Source organism: Euprymna scolopes, chromosome 8, assembly GCF_053919585.1.
Source record: "Euprymna scolopes isolate OS-2025 chromosome 8, ASM5391958v1, whole genome shotgun sequence".
NCBI classification, from domain to species: domain Eukaryota; kingdom Metazoa; phylum Mollusca; class Cephalopoda; order Sepiida; family Sepiolidae; genus Euprymna; species Euprymna scolopes.
The window spans coordinates 56,875,125-56,896,496 of NC_136489.1; the positions used below are offsets into that span (position 1 = coordinate 56,875,125).

Sequence of the window (21,372 nt, forward strand, 5' to 3'; positions counted from 1 at the left end):
CTTCACTTGTTATGCGGGTGAATGTTATACTATTCTTTGCATTGTCTATGCTGTATTTCTTCCCCGATTTGTAGCCTAAAATGTCCTACCCAAGTAACAAGGAATATCAATCGAAACAACAAGAACTTTTATTCCCTTGAAACTTGAAGATCCAATCTTGCTCAATATGTCACATGATACGGCATAATCACGTTGACACACCGGTTCCCGTCAGATAACCGAAGTTAAGCAACGTTGAGCCTGGCCATTGCTAAAATGGGTGACCAATTTGGCAATTCGAGGTGCTGTATGTAGGAGGACGTCGACACCTCCCTGCAAAAGTTACAAAAACCTAACGTCGTCATCTCCCCTAACGGAGATATACATGCGACTAGGGACCGCTTGTGAATTTCATACTCCTATGAAACTTCCTCCGAACGAGGAAGCCAGTTAAACCCGAATAGGGTGGTGCTGACTGCACACAATATGTCACATGAAATTTCAGTGCTTGCATGTATATTTCTTTATACACCTGCTATTTCCACTGATGTTACGCTCGTATGTCTTTTTAAATCACTTGGGATGATCGTTACTGATCGTTACAAGTCAATTATTGTTATTTTACTATTATTCATCCCAAACAAATAAATTGCAACCAAGACATAAGGGACTATTGTGAATTAATGACCATGCCTATAGAGGCTCTCTAAGTAGGGAGCTGCGTAGCGAGATGTCTGTGCATATTACACTTAAATTTCTGCAGGTTAAAACAGTTGGGGAATCAAGATATAGGAAGAGAATGCCAAAAACTAGCTGCTGAAGATAAAGTGTGGGATTTTGCTGCTTGTCAGAGATATTTAGGTTATAGAGGCACCAGTGCAGCAAGTTTATTGGAGCACATTCCATTAAAGTACTTGTAAACCAAGCACAGGAATGTAACATGGTGGCAATCGATGAGAATAGGAATGGAGCTTGGTTGACAGTGCAAAACCTCTTAGAATAGAGACTATTTTTTGAATCCTGCCTAATAGTGACGAACTAGTGATTGATGCAGCAGCCCAGATGTGGCAAGAACATTCCACACATGGGGAATGTTAGATTTGTAGAGATGCAGAATACTGTGAGGTGTGAGTAGTTTTCTAGCATAGTAGAGAGATCCCACCTTATTTGCAGCAGTCTTGACAATGCCTTCTATGTACAGTAAAACCCCGCGATACGATGGCCCTAGGATACGGTTTTTCAGGTTATGATGTGGAATACAATGTTTTTCTGGCCCCTGGTTATGTTATTTGCCCCGCCTTACAGTGTTATTTATAGTGTTATTTGATTATATACATGTGTATTATATAATGTATTGTATTTTGTTACTAATTTTTAATGCCATATCCCGGGGTTCTACTGTAGTTGTTCCAGTTTATTTTTCCTGTGAATATTAAGCCGAGGAGTTGGAACAAAGTAGCTCTCAGGTAGCATATTATTAGTCATGGCAGTTGGTGGTTGAAAAGGTTTCTTGTAGTTAAAATAAAGAAGCTTACTTTTGGCAGCATGAAATGTTATCATCGATTTACGGCCTCATTTGACTACAGACTAGAAGTCTTCCTCTAAAGTTTCAGCATGACATTGTGTATGTGTGTTGGTTTACCTTATTCTTGTTGCTGCAGGTATAGGTGTGAGTAGCAATTCATTTTTGTTTGCCTGACTTTACTAGTGTGTAAAAATGTGTGTGCAAGATGAAGAAATTTTGTATTTTTTATTTTATTTATTTACTTTCTTTTGCATTTTACTCCAAACAAGACATAGTAGGGGGCTACGAGTTGGGACATAGAATGTAGGGATACTATGTAGAGAGTTGAACAGCAAGATGTCTGTTTACATTACACTTGAACTTCTGCATGTCAGTACAGTCAGGGAAGCAGGAACCCAGAAGGGAATTCTTAAGTTTAGCAGTCCTAGGGATGAAACTATTAGAGTAGAAGGTTTTCTGGTATCTGGGGATCTCTATCATGTAGGAGTGGGATCTCTATCATGTAGGAGTGGGATCTTGCCGCTTGTCAGTTTTTTCGGGAGTATTTATGTTGAGAGGGTACAAGGGCTTGTTCTTCGTTGGAGCACCTACCATTAAAATGCTTGTAAAACAGGCAAAAGGATGCAACATTTCGTGCAGCCTTGGTAATGCCCTCGATATATCTATTCCAACTCATGTTCCGTGTGAATGTTAAACCTAGGAGTTTGAATGAAATACTTTCAGAATATCTGAGTCATTGAGCCCTGTTCACAGACGGGGAGGGGGAGCATACGTCTTAGGGGTCCTATTTAAGGTGTAGCTGGCAAGTGAAATTTATAAAAAAACTGATTTTGTTGATTAGGAGGCACAGGTGTTTCTAAGTTCGCATAGGCTTATTACTTCCACATAGATGTGTTACAATTTTCATTTGAGTTCACACGTTCCTGTGAAAACTTAATTGCTTTTAGAAGTGATGAAGAAAGCGAATCCAAAGAAGTGGAGAAAGAAAGAGTGTAGCAATTAGTCATTTGCTTTTTAGCATTTATTTGAATCACTTTGCGATTTAGTCCCCACACACTAAATCTTATCTTTTTTTGTTTCATTTGTGTTATCGCCATTCTTTACTTATTCGTAATCATACGCAGAAGCAATTTATGAATCATGTTTCATATTTTTTTTATCTTCAATACGAAATACTTTGAGCCATGAACACTTTTTATTTTGAACTTTGATCTGATACAGCTTTATTTGTGGTAGATTTCTATGTAATCGATTGAATTATTATTAATCAAATCAATGATTATAAAGATTATCAATCAATTTTGTAGTTTATTCACACAAATATCTGATTTTTTTCCCCCCACAAATAAAATAAAATTCCACTTTCAAGTCAAAATGAAGTCTTATTAGAAAACAAAAAATGTTTTTCTACTTAAAATGTCATCAGTCAAATTTACAACTTTTGATAAACCTCCATTTCTATAACATTATAGGCATTGTATACATTCATTGAATTGGTTTGTTTTTGGTGCAATTATGAAATCAAATATTTCATAGGTATGCTTCTTCTATAATAAATCATTTAACTTTGTATATCAAATGTTTTATTTAAAAAAATGCTTAAAATTTCATAGAATAATATAATTACGATAAAACTAAACATTTTAGCCGGTTAAAAAGCAGGAAACGTTATATCCTGTTGATTTTGAATGATTGCTTTATGCCAAAATGATTGTTGAATATGGTTAAATTTGTGTTTATTTTTGCATTAAATACTAATCCCTATTAATTCCTAACTGTGCATATAATTGATACCATAATACATAGTTCACTGCACTTTAAAGTTCATACAGAATTTCAGCCTGATCAGACTAGTAGTTTCTGAGAAAACTTCTACAGTAAATGCGGTATTGTAATGATTAATCCCTATTAAATCCCTAACTGTGCATCGAGCAGATATCATAATACTTAATTCACTGCACCTTGTCATAACTAAGGTCCGCACAAAATTCCAGCCAGATCGGCCCAATAGTTATCAGGAAAAAATGGAGCTGACAGACAAACATAAGAGAAATATGAGATAGATTGCTTACTAACCTGCGAAGATGTTATGTAATCAAGGCGACCAGAGTTGCTCCAATTTCCATGTTCCCATTTCATAATTTTCATGTTTGTTTCTTAATTAAAAATAATTATTATGCTCTCCAGATCGGGATCTTGATGCAAGGTGCACAACTGACTCAGAAAACTTTCCACAAATCTGGCATTTAAAAAAAAAAAAATTCCATTTTCACCCCAAACAAGACACAGTGCCACTGATGTAGGGGGCTACTATCGGGGACCTAAGTTACAGGTACACTATGTAGGGAGTTGAGCAGCGAAATATCTGTTCACACTACACTTGAACTTCTGAATGTCAGTACAGTTGGGAAAGCAGGAACTCGGAAAGGAGTTCCAAAGTCTGGCACTTCTGGGGAAAAATAATATAGTAGAAGGCCTTCTTACATCTAGGGATCGCCACTGTGTAGAGGTGGGATTTGCTGATTGTCGGGGGTATTTATGTCGAGGGGATATAAGGGCTTGTAGTTCGTCAGAGCATTAACCATTAAAGTACTTGTAGAAGAGGCAGAGGGATGCAACATTACGTCATTAGGACAGAGGTTGAAGCTTAGATGATAGTTCAGGACCTTTTAGGTTGGCGACTCTCTTCTGAACCCTGTCCAAGAGCGAGAGACTAATAGCAGATGTACCAGCCCAAATGTGACAACAGTACTCCATACATGGGCGAATGGTGGCCTTGTAGAGATACAGGATACTTTCAGGCATAAGTAACGTTTTTGCACAGTAGAGGGAGCCCACCTTTTTCGAAGCAGCTTTGGCAATGCTCTCAATGTATTTGTTCCAGCTCATGTTCCCTGTGAATGTTAGGCTAAGAAGTTTGAAAGAAGTACATTCAGGTAATGTGTCTTTAGTTATAGCTATTAGTGGTTGGGAAGGTTTCGTGTTGTTATTGAAGGAAACAAGCTTAGTCTTGGCAGCATTAAATGTGACCATCCATTTTTGTCCCCATTCAACCACGGATTAGAGGTCTTCCTCTAGTGCTTTTGCCATTTCTTTAGATATGTGTTCATTTGTTTTTCTCTTGTGCCTGTTATAGAGTATGGTGTCATCAGTGAATATACCCATCTCCGAAACAATTTTATAAGGGAGGTCATTTATGAATATTAGGAGTAATAAAGGTCCAAGAATAGACCCCTGAGGTACACTCGCATTTATATCATATTGTTTAGATGTACAACCGTTGAGGACAATCTGGATTCTTCTCTTATTTAAGAAAGATTTAATTATGTCAAGTATTCGTCCAGTGATACCATAAGATCTGATTTTCCTGAGAAGACCATTGTGCCAAGCCCTGTCAAAAGCCTTAGATATATCTAGGGCTACCGCTCTACCCCCCCCTGCTTTATCCAGTGAATGGTATATATGTTCAGAGATTACAGTAAGGATATCTGCTGTAGAACGAGCTTGTCTAAATCCGTATTGTTAGTCAGTCAGAAGTTTAGCAGCTGAAAGGTGATGAACTAGAGCTTGATTAATTATGGACTCAAATATTTTGGCGAAAAGCAGGAGGAGGCTAATGGGGCAATAATTTAATGGGTCAGTTCTTTCATCAGAATTCTTGTTAACTGGTATTACAGAAGCAGTTTTCCAGCAGTCAGGAAGGCAAGATTCATTAAAGCATTTGTTGTATAGTTTGGAGAGGACTGGAGCAACCTCAATGGAATATTTTGTTAATAGCACCGCCGGGATGAGATCAGGTCCACATGCTTTTGATGTGTTTAGGTTTTTTATGATAACATGTACTTGAGAGGGAGTGATTTTTACACCATCAAGTGTAGCATCTGTCCAGAAAGGAAAGTCAGGGAGGGAGTGGTTTGCTGGGTCCAATGTGGAGTTAGAGGCAAACCGACTGGCAAGTATGCTAGCCTTCTCAGTTGCCGTACACACAACGTCATGATTTTTGGATACCGGGGGAATTATTGATTGCCTATTATTTACTACACTGTTGTAGATCTTCCAGAAATCACGGGTTCCTAATTTCTGTGCTTCGAAACATTTTCTGGTGGTTTCAGAATTCTGCAGCAACATCTTTTCCTTGAACAACTTTCTTGAACAGTCATGTTCCTAGTGCTTACTCTTGTGCTGCACAAATGCTTCAGTTCTCTAAGGCAGATATCTAACTTTAATCCATTGCCACATCCCCAAAGAAATTTCTGTGCATCTTCTACCCAGCCAACTCCTCTGCTTTTTCTCTGTCCACGTGCTTCACATACTCAGCCTTGATCTCATTCACTTCAACTGCATTGGCCGCAACCTTGAGCATCCACTCTTCACTTCTAGCCACATACTCTTTCAACAACGTCTCCTCAGCTCTAACACAATCTTCCATACTCACCAATCCTCTCCCACCGTCTGTCCTCTTCTTATACAACCTAGCTATGCTACTTCTATTGTGGAATACACCAAACATTACCAAAGATTTCCTTGTTTTAATGTCCATGTCATGCAACTCCTTGTCAGGTCATTCCAAAATTCCTGCACTGGACCTCAAAACACTGACTGCCCATGCATTCACCACCTTGATCAGATTTCTCTTGTACAACTTTAATGTGACAATATTATTATTCATGATGCCTACACACTCCAACACTCCTGAATACTTCTATTTATTTCATAACTTCTCCGTTAGTAACACATGTAGCGGCCAATGTTTACACTTCAGCATCCAAAACGAAATGCGTAAACTCATTTGTACGCATATCGTTTGCGCATACACTATTCTTAATAAAAACAAATATATTTTGGACCAATCAGAAAATTTTATGAATTTATTCAAAATGGTTTTGAGCTGAAATCCAAGGATTGCTCTGTTAGGCTTCGAGCATGCTGGCATATGAACTCACTCATACTTACACTCATAAAGTGCAACACACACACCTTTTTTGCTTTTCCTTGGAAAATTACTTTTTACGGGGGGAGGGGGCAACCATTGTTTTTGTCGATGATCCTTCCTTGTATAGTTCTTAGTAGACACACACACATACAAACTGTTTGAATCTCATTGTCGTCTGCTCATTTAAAAAAAAAATTAAATACTGAAATATTCTTAATCTCACTGAACTTACTTTCTAATATGAAAAAAACGAGCATTGACTTTTATTAATAACTTCTAATGAAATATAATTGAACTGAGAAGTTTTGATTACGATTTTCTGACCTCTGTAGTGCATGGCTCTTAAGCTATCATATCTGACTTTTTTAATGTCATGAATTAATCCACCTTGTTTTTGAATGAACTCCAAAAATATTGATGAACATTCTATGTTTTCCCTATTGCTGTAAAATTCCATTTTAAACATAAAAAATCTCTCTTGTGAATATATGCTTTCTTAACTCATTATTTTATTTTGTTTATTGTATAATATGTTTCTCGTTTTTTGCACATCTAATTAATAATAAGCCCTTAAAAACCTTTTTCAATGAAAATATTTCTCGGAAGCCAGCTCATCCCCAAAGTCCTTCTCCCATTACAAAATACCTAAAGTAATACCCATTAAACACAATTCCATCCAAGTGCACCTTTATTCTCCTGTTCATCACTACCACTGCACAATCCCAAATGTCGTTCCAATATCTTTAGAGTATGTCCTGACAAGCTCTACCAGTTCCTTCTGATTCCTGCAAGACCCCTTCAAATTATCCATGAACAAAGATGGCTGACATACCCCAGTTTCTCTTTCTTTAAGAGGATACTCAATGGCACTATCATCATTACAAAAAGAAGAGGAGATAATGAATCTCCTTGGAATATGCCTCGTCTGCTGCCAACCTCCTCTTGTACTTCACTGCTTGCTGTTAGAACAGTTTTCCATTGAGCCATACTGCTCTCCAGAGGCCCTGCAACATTTCCAGCAAATCTTCATTGGCAACAGTATTTCACAGATCCGTGAGTGAGGGAACCAATAATAATAATAATAATAATAATAATATGTCTACCAGCTGAACATATAGAAACTGCTACAGAAGTAAAACACAAAGAAATGTTACATGGAATCAAGAAAATTGAAATTGTATAATTGTAAGTTTCCCCCCAAAATGTAATGGCATCAACTGACACCACACCAAATACTCAAGGAGAATGGAAAGGTCAAGGATAGGAAGCACTAACCAGACCTCCACTGCATTACCACCTAAATTCCAGTGAAAACCAATGGTCTACAAACGAGAAATCAATGGTTTGCGGCTGTTGTGAAATTAATTTGCAAATGTTATCAAAAGAGGTGGAGAGTACTGGAAATCTGGGGGGGGGGGGTTATTGTCATTCAGACTCCAGGGAACGCCACAGGTTGTGTGAAAAGCTCATAGTGGGTGAATAATGATGATGATGATGATGATAATAATTAATAATATGTTAGTGACGTAGTGACGAGAAATGCAAAGGCAGAGATATCCAAGAAGTGACTATACAATTTCTTAGATGGAAAAAGGTTGGGGAAGGGGATATAAATTTCTTTCGGAAAGCAAGGGAGATAACTTTGTGTTGCTTTAGCATCAAAGTGATCACAATCATCACAACCAGAAAAATGAAACAGCGAAAACGAAATGTTTTGTTTTTAATCCGAAATCAATAGCATCTTCATTCGAATTTATATCTGCATGGAAAATGTGAGTGTTTTTTTTTTTTTGTTTTTTTTGGTGATCAAATATTTTAATTTTACCCCGAATTTCTTTCTGATATTGATATTTAATCGCATTATTTGTTTCGTTTATAACTTAAATTGTTTGCTTTTTTCCTTTTTGTTTACTGTAAAAAGAAAACGGACATTTTTATCGAAAACATATTTTCATTTTAAATATTTTTCTTTGTTTTTATTGACAAGTATTCGAAATTAAGAGAAGAAAAAAATGTTTAGACGTTTATTATACAAGGTTTACCAGAAGAAAAATGTCTCTATTTTTATTTATCCATTTTTTTTTTTGTTCTGCAAGAACCTCATTCATTAAAAACATGATTGACTCAATTGCGCAAAATTGCGGGCCGATTTTTTTTTTTTTTTTTTTTTTTTCTATTTTCATTTTCGTTTTCATTCTAAGAAAAAAGTAAATATTTTTTTTTGGTATTTATGCAATTATTGAACCATGCTGAAATAATATTATTATTTAGAAAGCCATTCTTAAAATGGGGAGAGGATGTGTTTTGTAACTATTCTGTACTTTCACCTAACAATTTAATAAAAAAAGATATCCTAAAGTTTTAATTTAACTTGTAAATGCCATTTAAAAATAGCGTGGTTCAATATGTGCATATGCACCATTTTTTTTTTTTTTTTTTTTTTTTTACAAAAAAATATATTTCTGAAATGTTAAAACGTTTTTCTGTGGTCATTTTTTTTTTTTTTTTTTCGTATTTTATCATCGAAGTGTACCTACCCATACAGTACTTTATGCACTTATTGTATCGCGCTGAAATAATAACGTTATTATTTAGAAAGCCATTCTTAATATGGGGAGAGGAAACCATTTTGTAATCACTCTGTATTTTCACCTAACAATTTAATAATAAAAATTTATCGTAAAACTTGAATTTAACCTGAAAATACCCTTTAATAAATAGCGAGGTTCTCCTTGACTTTTTGTCTCCCAATTTTGTCGTCGGCAAAATTTTAATCACGTGATTACGGTTCGTGAGAATAAAATAAACATTCGTTCAAGTGCCGCTTGTGATATTAAAAATCACTCTATTGATACTTATGTTACCGGGTTGGCGAGTGTTGTAAGAAATTTAATTCTCACAAACTCAATACTCTCTAGCAGAGGCAAAATAAATCCACAAATTACAAAAGCCATAACTTCAAACTCAAAATTTATTCAATAATAACAGCAAAGAAAAGTTATTGGTCCTGGTACAGTCCATTGCAAAACGGTGGAGAAGTTTTGCCTCCCTAAACAGGGAACCACTGCCAGTAGTTAAACTCTTTTAGTGGAGTGATAGTTCAAATTTTCCTCGAAAGGATTCATGATAATTCATGGTGTTCTCGGCAAGAATGTTGGCACCTATAATTAGTCATAAAGCAAGTCGCTTGGGATTCTAATTGAATTGAGATGAGTTCCAATATTTGGTAAATATAGACATGAAGAAAAGTTCAAAGGATGCCATCCTGTAATTAGGATGTCTTCGGCAATATAAAGGTGTCTCTGCTTGTAGAGATGTAAGATCTTTGTTCACCAACAGTTTGGTGAAATAACCTGAAGAAATAGTGGCGGCTCGATTCCTGGTAAGGCCTTTCCTGGGAGCTGCTCTTGTGAGTCCTTTCCTGCCGAGAGATTCACGTGGACTAAAAAATAAAAGCATGATACAAAAAAAAAAGGGCGCCAAGCAATTCACTTGACTCATTCAAACTAACCAATCATGGGCCGTCCACTAGAACTGTGTAGGCAGCTTAAACAAGAAACATGGCGGCTGTAAATGGAATTTATCACACACCCTCAAAAATATATATATAATAAAATGATTTTTATATTGTAAACGGCTTCAGCAATTTCCAGGACTGACTCCATAACAAGTGGTACCCCACCAAAAATAAATATATAAGTGGTGCATATGCATTTGTGTTATGTAGGGGTGCAGAAGTTTAAGTAAAATTAAATCTGTTTGCCCCAAACAAAATAATTAAAAAAAAAAAAAAAAAGGAATGAAACAAAACGACTCCCCCTTCTGATTTAAAATGCACCGCATTTATTTTTAACAAAAACAAGGTGAATAAACAAAGTTCTTTCAAAGTCATTATGATTAGAATGTTAGATGAAAGTCCTTCGTGGAATCAAGGAGTTTAGAAGGTTAAAGTCCTGTGTGAAAATAAGATTATTTTAAAGTTTGTGTTTTATTTGGTGAAGTTCGCCTTACTTAAAAGTCCCATGAGGAAGGTAATTTGTGAGGAAAGTAATCCGGTGTTATTAATTAGAAAATGTGTGGAGTGGATGCGTGTGTGCATGAGTGTTTTTTGAATGTCCGCGTGGCATGTGTCATCATGGTGTTGACGGCGTCAGCAGCAATGACGTTGTGGAGACGAGAGGCATGTTCTCGTGTGTCGTCAAAACGACTGAATGAACGAAATGAATTGAATTAATTGAATTAACCCTAGAAGACTGTTTGATGCGTTTTTATACATTTTCGGCCGACTCCAAAAACAAGATTGTTACTGCTGATATTTTGGTTTTTGGGAAAGCGTTAAAAAGACAATCTTCTGAATTTTCTCATTGGTCACTTGTGTCACATGATACTGTCACCAACTACGCCCGCCATAAATATGTTCATTTTATTTTGTTGTTGTACGAAAAGTGTGTGGGCGTATTTGAAATTGTGCTGTTGCTAGAAGAACTTATTTCTGTGCAAAACACGTGGGGAGATTGAAATGAATAAAGGTTCGTTTATTTCGCGCGAACGCATGTGTGTGACTGCACAGTTATCCTGCTATTTTTTAAATACTATTTTCAAGTTTTACAATATCTTTTTTTGTTTATTAAATTGTTAGGGTAAAGTACAGAATAATTACAAAATACCCACCAGCTCGGTAACATAAGTGCATGAGTACCAATAAAGTGATTTTTAATATCATAAATCTTCTTGTGAAGAGGAACAACCGGTTATTAAACCAAATAATCATACAACTAAAATATTAGACACAGAGACAAAAAGAAAACAGCGAAACAAAAGGAAGAATGACAAAAGGCTAAAGTAAGTTTAAAGACGACGAATTGCCTTTTTATTTACAAAAAAAAAAAAGAAATAAGTGGAAATGGTCAATTTGAAAAGGCCTGGAGATTGTGGTCCGTCCAAGTCAATCAGGATCCGCCTGATGTCAGTGGGCACTTAAAGGTTGGGTCAGCAGGCTGCTGAGCTGGATGTTAGCAGGCTCTGGTATAAATAATTGGACATTGAAAGACTCTGTTTGGTAGCCTGACATCGACCAGCACTGGAAGGGGTAGCTTGACAACTACCAGCACTGGAACAGGTAGCCGGATGTTGACAGGCTCTGGAGTGTGTAGCCTGACATCGACCAGCACTAAAATGCTGCAGGTGATGCTGGAAGGCTGTAGGGAGGTGCGGCAGACACTGGAAGGCTGCAGGAGGATACGGCAGGTGCTGGAAGGTGCGGCAGGCAGTGGAAGGCTGTAGAAAGATGCAACAGGTGCTGGAAGACTACAGGAAGTTGCTGAAGAGGCCTTTGGAAACTGCTGCTATCTTTCATCTGCTGGGCTGCTGATGTTGCTGATGAAAACCTTTGGCTGCTGCTGTCACTAAAGTTATATTAGGGAGCTTCCCGCTTCCTGGCCAAATAATAGTATTTATTTGTTTCCCTGTGAAAACAAATTGTGACACAAGGACATGTTTAATGTGGGTGAGAACCAGCTCCCCAAAAAGGGGGCACTCTGGTAGTGTGCAAAAATAAAATTGTTTTAGTATAAAAAGGTTTCCCCTTCCATTGACCAATAACAATTTAAGTTAAAAATGAAATTGTCTCAATTGACCAAGAACAGTTTCATTTGGGTGTTGGCGTGCATCGTTTGAATTGATTAGGTCCCTGGTGTGTTGAATGCATTATTGAATGTTCAGTTGTTGAGTTTTCTTAAGGTGCATATTGCAGCTTAACTCTTAGGAACTGTTGCGACTTCTTCCATAGTGGTTGTTGGTAATGTCTGCAGGCTTTATGTGCTTGATGAATGTCCGTGAGGTTTTGTTTGTTCGATCAGTTGTTGGAGAGAGTTGGTGGGCCTTGAAGGGTGTTATTGATGTTTGCTGAGCTTAATTTTTACATCTCGTATAAAGTCAAGAGCTCTATGTTGGTTCTGTGCTGAGTTGGTTGAACTATTTGATTATTGTTGGTTGGTCAAGTCTGGGTGAAATGTCATTTTCTTCAAACAGCTATGTCCAAGGATGATGTTGGCTTTATCATCATCTTCTTCGCCTACTGCTCCTTTTTGCATGTGTCTTAGGATCACGTCGGGGTCACCACTTGTTGCGGAGGGGAGCAACCGATTATTAAACCAAATAATCATACAACTAAAATATTAGACACAGAGACAAAAAGAAAACAGTGAAACAAAAGGCTAAAGTAAGTTTAAAGACGACGAATCGCCTTTTTATTTACGAAAAAAAAGAAATAAGTGAAAATGGTCAATTTGAAAAGGCCTGGAGATTATGGTCAGTCCAAGTCAATTAGGATCCATCTAACATCAGTGGGTACTGGAAGGTTGGGTCAGAGGGCTGCTGAGCTGGTTATCAGTAGGTTCATGAAGGTGAGCATCAGCAGGCTGCTGAGCTGGATGTTAGTGGGCTCTGGTATAAATAACTGGACGTTGACAGGCTCTAGTGTTTGATAGCCTGACATCAACCAGCACTGGAACTGGTAGCCGGATGTTGACAGGCTCTGGAGTGGGTAACCTGATGTTGACCGGCGCTAGAGTGCTGCAGGTGATGATGGAAGACTGTAAGGAGGTGCGGCGGGTACTGGAAAGCTGTAGGAGGATATGGCAGGTGCTGAAAGGCTTTAGGAGGATGCAGCAGGTGCTAGAAGGCTTTAGGAGGATGCGACAGGTGCTGGAAGGTGTTAAAGAGGCTTTTGGAAGCTGCAGCTGATGAGATCCTTCGTTTGCTGAGCTGCTGATGAAAACCTTCAGCTGCGGGGTTGCTGCTGCTGTTGTGAAAGTTGCATTCTGGGCTTCCTGTTTCCTGGCTGAATAATGCCCGTTTTGGTTGCAGAAGTGCTGTATTCATGACAGAAGGTTGTTATAGCAGTTGCTGCTCTTGGTAAGAAAACAAATGAATAGAATTAATTTTGCACTGAATCAATCACAATAAAGAGGATTTTCAACGTAACTTGATTGTTTATATTTGATTCAGCTTGGAATTAAAGTCTCTTCCCTGTCGCTTGATGGAGAAATGGTTGAACTTAGGTTTCTTTCTCTTTAGTTCAAAATAAGCAAAGTGGATGTTGCTATTTTTAGCACAAATCAGTAGTTTTGCTTGTTTAGCCACTGGGTGGTGTCTGCAAGATTTTTTTACCATTAAAAAAACAATAGCCATCATAGTAGAAATATGAAACACGGCATAAGCACACCATGACAATCTTTAACAAGTGGCACTTGAATGAATGGTTTATTTTATTTTCGCTACACTGTAATCATGTGATTAAAATTTTGCAGACGAAAAATTGAGAGACAAAAAGTCAAGTCAATGAGAACCAATAGTGCAGTACAATAAGTGCATAAGAACCCTTTGTGCATCCATTTTCCATTGAATTTTTTGTAGAGATTTTTCGGTGCTTATGCACTTATGTTACCGTGCTATTTTTGGTCAATGTAGCCTGGTTTTCTCACTGAAGATTTATCTGCAGAGTTGCTTTCTAGGAGTATTACCCCCAACCTCCCCATGTTAAGAACTGCTTTTGGAATAAATACCCACAACCTCACCATGTTAAGAATGGTTTTCAGAATAAACAACCTTTGCAGGTAAGTCTTCAGTGGGACAACCAGGCCACATTGACCCTATTTTTTAAAAAATAGTATTTTCAAGTTAAATTCAAGTTTTATGATATCTTTCTTTATTAAATTGTCATGATAAAACTCCCTCCCCATCCCATGTTAAGAATGGCTTTCTAAATAATGTCATTATTTCAGCACGGGGTAACATGAGCATAAGTATCGATTTTTCCTTATCTTCGTTTTTTTAATGGCTTTGCTAAACTGCATAAGCACCTTAAACTCCTTTTTTTATTGTTGTTTTTTTACTTAACCAATTGATTCTTTTTGTCATTTCGTATTATAGACAACAAAATGAAAAAGTGCTAAAAAACAAATGTATATTATGAGCCAGTCTCTGTTCTATCATTATTTTCATAGCAAGTGCTCGTCTGAGCTCCAATCTATGGTCCCCTCTTGCCAAACTTTCACAAAAACAGCTACAACGACTATTAACAACGGCCCCACGCTTTATTTGTACCTAAATCTAAACAGATTCGATGAACAAAGCTTCTTTCCTAGAACTGTCCACCTGTAAAACTGTTCCGCTGACCTGCTTTCCAGCTGACTACAATATGGTAACTTTCAAGTCCAATGTAAACAAGTTCTTGTTGAGTCATCTTCTTAAATAATCAAATTATACCTGATTTCTACCACTAACAATTACTACGCCATTGTACTGGTGACTACCGTGACCCTTATCCTCAAGTTACGTTTGGTTCGGGCTTTAATAAATGGCGACCCCCTTGTGTAAAAATAAAATAAAATAAACATTACTAGAGCAAGATATGTTACTCTTCTACCTACTTGGATAAGTTTTTGACGTTTTAGCTTATTTTAAAGTGTTCATTTAGTTTGAAACACCAAGTAGTGTGCAGTGTTATGTTAGAACAAGAAAAAATGGCGGACATGATATGGTAATTTTTTGCATCACATTTTGGAAATTTGTATCCGTTCGATTATTATTCTCATTTTGATTATATACACAGCGTTTTGGCCAATGTAATCTCTGATCTTCTTCAGGTGCAGCTTTTCAATTTAGGAACCTAATAATAATGCTTGGGAATCTGGACGAATTTTCGAACTGAACCTTCATTAAATTTCTATGGTAGATTGTTCTTGTTCTAGATAGAAGTGCCAATTTATATTATTCTTTTTTGTTATCATCCCTAGTAAGGATTGAACCTCCAACCACCAAAAGATTGTCATTAATTTTCTGCCTTATCGTTTTTTGTACTTTTTGGATATGTTCATTACTGTGACATGACAATTTAGTAGATACCTTTGGTTTCACTTGAAATTCAATATTTCAATTTTTGCTGCAATACTGGAGAAGAACCAGTAATTCATTGTTTTTTTTTTTTCAAATATTAACACAAAAGTTAAAATTTATTTTTTTTTACATAGAAGCCGACATGTATGTGGTGATTTTAATTTCGTATTGAATACTTTTTAAATAGGATTTTTAATACTTTAGTATGTTTTATTTATTTACTTCAGGAAATAAGCAATTAGAAGTAAATAAATCAATGTGTGAGTATTGCTTTGTGGATGCCTTGGCAACGGTTAAGGGAGTAAACCCTGACAAAAAATCCGGTTTGGAATCCCAATAGGCGAATGGTGAAGCACTGCAACACCTTTCCGGCAACTCCTACAGCTGTGCTGGCTCTGACCATATTTGCTTGCCTTTCTGTCAGACTTTGTCTGCAGTGCTGAGAGAGGGACCCTAGTAACTGGGCAGGCCTAAGTCTCCCAATAAACCCCCTCCTCAGACCTGCACCTCAGAGAGGCAACTCCAGCTTTGTCTTTATTAACCACAGCAGACACTGCAGTGCACCAAACTAGATGCAGAACACCATCGTCTCACAAGACAGAAGGTTGCCATCATCATCATCAAGTACTGCATCTTTCAAGCTGCATCTGTTGGGCAGTAGAGAACAGACAAAGCAGTGTTCTATTGTATAGTGTTTCTCTCCACAATCATGATTCGGTCAGTTTGTAGCCCCATCTAGTCTTATCAACTTTTGATTGCCCTATTTCCATTCTCAGATGGTTGAATGTTTTCTACTGGACCTAGAGAGTGCTTCTGAGTAAGGAGAGAGTCACTGAAGAGTGGATTCTTATTTTAGTAGGAGGGATCATTCTCTAGCTGTCTGGTTCACAGGTATGGACTGGTCTCTTCCTAAGATGTTGCTAGGGGTTTAATATGGTTGAGGAAGCTCTTCCTTGACTTGTTGGACCTTTGGTTCACATTCACCAAGGTGATGGCACTGATCACTAGTAGCCTTTGTGACTTCTTCTCAGCTAACAACTTCTCATCTCACATCTGCATGGGCAATGCTAGTGAGGGGATGCAGTGATCAAGCAACAGGTGTTGTTCAATGCTGGGTCAAGTTTTTTGGCATGCATTGATCTCTTCAAACAGGACAAGCATACTCTGCAGAGGAATAACACACTGTGTGTGTGCTGTGGCTTCTCACTTAGAGTTGATCAGTTTTCATAGGATGTTGTTATGGGAGCCGATTTTTATTTTAGTCTTTTTTATATATTCCATCCATGAGAGGGTGCGGTCCAAAGTTGATTATGAAGTTGTGTTCCAGATTACGTGATGTTTTGGGGTCGGTTGGCCTCCTGATTCTAGAGATGAAATGAGCAAACCTGATGCAGATAATTACTCTTATAATAAAGGAGTAATTAAGTAATGCTGAGTTGAGGTTTGTTTCTACTAATTCAAGTGTAGTCTCTTGAGATGTTACACAAAGATCATCAGCAAAGATGAACCACTCATTGTTCTAGTTCATTGCTTGGTCGTTAGTGTAGATGGTGTACTATAATAGAGCTAGCACATTACCTTAAGATAAGCCATTCTTTTGTTGGCTCCAGCAACTTCGTTGTTTAGAGTAAAATAAAAGCACCTAATCTTTTAAGATGACTCCAAGTTTAACATAAAGTTTGCCAATTTGAATTATTTGGATTATTCAAACTACTGATCTCATCTTCATTGTTATTCTCACAATGATTTGGTTAAAACTGCTTCTGTGGTACCAGTATTCAAGAATTCTGGCGAAAGAACTGACCCATTAAATTATCACCCTATTAGCCTCCTCCCACTTTTTGCCAAAATATTTGAGACCTTAATTAACCATGCTCTAGTCCAGCACCTTACAGATTCTAAACTTCTGACCGATTAACAATATGGATTTAGACAAGCCCGTTTCACGGCAGACATCCTCACTGTAATCTCTGAATGCATATACCATTCACTGGACAAAGCGGGAGAGGGCAGAGCGGTAGCTCTAGATATATCCAAGGCTTTTGACAGGGTATGGCATGAGGGTATCACTGGTAGAATACTTAACATAATTAAATCCTTCTTAGATAAGAGAAAAATCCAGGTTGTCCTCGACGGTCGTACATCTAAACAATATGATATAAATGCGGGAGTGCCCCAGGGATCTATCCTTGGACCTCTGCTGTTCCTGATATTCATAAATGACCTCCCTGACAAAATTGACTCTGAGATGGGTATATATGCTGATGACACCATGCTCTATAGCAGGCATGACAGAAGAACAAATGAACATATATCTAAAGTAATGGCAGAAACACTAGAGGATGACCTCCAATCAGTAGTGGAATGGGGACAAAAATGGATGGTCACGTTCAATGCCGCCAAGACAAAACTGGTTTCATTCAATAATTACAAGAAACCTTCTCTACCACCTATAGCAATGGCCAACGACTCTTTATCTGAGAGTACGTCTCTCAAGCTCCTTGGCCTAAGGTTCACAGGAAACATGAGCTGGAACAATTACATCGAGAGCATTGCCAGGGCCGCTGCGAGGAAGGTGGGCTCTCTCTACCGTGCTAGAAAACTTCTAACACCCGAAAGTATCCTGTACCTCTACAAGGCCACTATTCGCCCATGTATGGAATATTGCTGTCATATTTGGGCTGGTGCATCGGCTACTAGTCTCTCACTCCTTGACAGGGTTCAAAAGAGAGTCGCAAATCTGATAGGCCCTGAACTGGCATCTAAGCTTCAGCCTCTGTCCCATCGTCGAAACGTTGCATCCCTCTGCCTGTTCTACAAGTATTATAATGGTGAATGCTCTGATGAACTGCAATCACTTGTGCCCCCACGACGTAAACACCCTCGAGAGACCCGACAAGCTGCAAAATCCCACCCCCACACTGTAGAGATCCCTAGATGTAAAAGATCTTTCTACTCCAGTAGTTTCTTCCCCAGAACTGCTAGACTTTGGAATTCCATTCCAGGTCACTGCTTCCCCAACTGTACTGACTTGCACAAGTTCAAGTGCAACGTGAACCAACATCTCGCTGCCCAAATCCCTACATAGTACCCCAGTAGATGTTTCCCCTGATAGTAGCCCCCTACACTAAAGTTGCAATGTGCCTTGTTTGGGGTGAAAATGTAATAAAAAAAAAAAAATAAAAAAAAAACAAACTGCCAACCTTCTTCAGATGTATCTTGTTGAACTTAGGAATCTTTCTGTCAAACTCGGAAATCTGCGTGGAATTTTAAATGGAATCCTTTATGTGAGTAACATGCTCTCATTCCATCAGCCATAACTTGGTAGAAGTCTTAAGTAATTCACATTTGTAATCTTAATATCGCCCACACTGAAAATTGAACCTTTAATCCCCAGAAGAGTGTCACTTAGAACTGAATTTTGTTCCATACTTTAGCTGTTACACTACAAGTCCACGAGAATATGCTACACTGATGGATTAAATAAAGTGTTTAATCAAAGTTTTATGCTGTTTTCCGAGTTCAACAGAAAGATACCCAAGTTCAACAAGATACACATAAAGAAGACAGAGGTTACATAAACCAAAACGTTGTGAAACTAAAACTCAAAATAAGAATAGTAATCAGAATAATATAGATTTAAAATTAAAATGTCTGTCAATTTGGACATCGATCAATCTCGAAACATGTTACACTACAACAATTTTCTCTTTCGATTTTTGCCAAATTAAATTGCGTTCAAACTGTTCAACCTGTTGCATTGTTTAAAATTAAATTTTAAAGTAGTCCTACGCTTTTGTAGAATTCACATGCCAGACATGTCACCATGACCATGTCACGGCAAATGTGTGGGCAAATAACGAAAAAATTTGAAAGTAATTTTGAAGTTTCCTTTTTTCTTTTTTTCATGGAAATTGCTCTAAACAGTGCAGGAATCCACTTACTGTGAGGATATAAAAAAATTCAGAAATGTAGTAATAATAATAATAATAATAATAATACGTTCAATACTCTTAAATGTAATATTACGTTTCTAAGCTTTTTAGATGAGGAGTGATAATTTGTATTTGGATTACTTTTCTCATCTGGAGTGTCATTCAAACAACATTTCGGTCGATGTAATCTGCCATCTTGTTCAGATGTATCACAAGGACTAAGCATAGCAGATAAAGTACATGATAAAATTCAGTTGTAAGTTACACTAGTTTGGAGGTTGAAGGTTCAATTCCCAGTGTGGGTCGCACTAAAAATACAATTGTGAATTACTTGGACGTCTACCTAGTCATGGCTGACAGAACAAAAGCATGCTATGCACATGGATTAAATAAAGAGTTCCATTCGAAATTTTGCTGCAGTTTGGCATGATTGAAGAAGCTTGGAGGTTTCATTGAGGGAAATTTTGTGAGACTAGTGCTCAAAGTAGGACTGGTTGTCTGAATAATCCAAATAAATTACTAATTCAAGTTTTTCATATCCCACACAAGAGTAAATATGCTATTTGCATTGATCAGTTATTATTATTATTGTTATTATTATTATCGTTATTATCATTGTTATCATTACTATTATTGTTATTATTATTATCATCATCATTATTAACATCATTATTATTATCATTATTATTATCATCATCATTATCATTATTATTATAAAAAAAAAATAACAAACGAAACAAGAAAGCGTTTCTAACCAAAATTTTGATTCAAACTTGAAATTTATGGTTAAACAAGGAATTGTCTTACACATGTTCGGATGTTTTATGTTTCTGTCCTTGTGTACCTTTTCCCGGTCGTCAGCAGAATCAGAGGCGGAGTTTAAAAAAAAAAAAAAATAGAGGGGGTAAAAAAAAAAAAAAACTTTTCTAACTGAAATTAGTATTTAAAAATTGAATTCACGGTTAAACGAGGAATTGTCTTTCACATATTTGGATGTTTTATGTTTCTGTTTTTGTGTACATTTTTCTGACCAAAAGCAACATCGGCAGAGGAGTTAAAAAAAAAAAAAAAAAAAAAAAAATGAACAAAGTAAGCTTTTCTAACTGAAATTATTATTATTATTATTATTATTATTATTATTATTATTATTATTATTATTATTATTATTATCAGTGTTCTTCTACTTATTATTTTTATTTTTGTTATTACCATTATTATTATCATTATTTAAAAAAAAAAAAACAAATTTACTTTATTGGTTATTACTATTACCACTAATATTATTACTAGTAATAGTAGTGGTGGTGGTGGTTGTAATGGTGGTATGTTTTTATTATTTTTTATTATTACTGTAGCTGTAATGGTAGGTGTTGTTTTTTGTTTTTTATTTATTTTTTTTTGGCTGTTAATATTATTACTACCGATATTAGTGTTGCTATTATCATTGTAGATTTTATTTCTATTGTTGTTGGTGGTGTTAATGGAAATAGTGGTGGAAAGGTTGGGAGGGGATCTTTGACCTTGATGGGGAACCCTCCTAGAGATAATGTCTCGATAAAACTATCGGTGGTGGTGTAACCTTAAATTCACTAACCCCATTTATGGGAGAATGTCAAATCAAAATATTGAAAATAACGACGTAAATGAGGCTAGAACATCTTGTAATGATCTCACGTCAGATAGGTGTCCCACTGGTCAACAGGGTGGGTCCTGTCATCATCATACAACTGTTCGAAATTCTGGGGATGTGGCTGGATATAGGGGGGCCGGGAATTGCCAGAGAGGGTACCAAGACACGAAGGGAGTTGGAACAGGAAATGTAAAAAAACATGGACGGATGAGGAAAGAAGAGTACTGTGGGAATGCTTTGTAAGAAGTGGAAGTACAAAATCTGGTGGATATATCCGAAAAATGAAGGAAGAATGGAAATCGAGAGGAGGGGGACCTAGAAGTGTTGCGAGTTTGGTATCCCAGTTAAAACAAATTAAATATAACAACCTACTTTCAGTGATTGCAAGAGAAGAGATTGAATGGATGGTTAGAAATGAAATGAATAATGAAAGTAAAATTGATGAAACTAGCTCTGATGAAAGAACTGAGGG

General features: G+C 36.9%; 1 protein-coding gene across 4 annotated transcripts in view; it reads left to right on the top strand.

Moving 5' to 3' along the window:
* Positions 1-21,372, top strand: part of LOC145283585 (delta-1-pyrroline-5-carboxylate synthase-like) — a 104,247-nt gene that overhangs the window by 12,027 nt on the left and 70,848 nt on the right. Inside the window, exon 1 of one of the 4 annotated variants that reach the window (XM_080132509.1) lies at positions 7,972-8,209. The exons of 2 other annotated variants lie outside the window; for them this stretch is intronic. The gene's annotated coding sequence lies outside the window, so the exon portion shown is untranslated. Of the gene's footprint in view, positions 1-7,971; positions 8,210-21,372 lie in introns of those variants that run through there. One more of the 4 variants, XM_080132507.1, reaches the window with a different exon arrangement.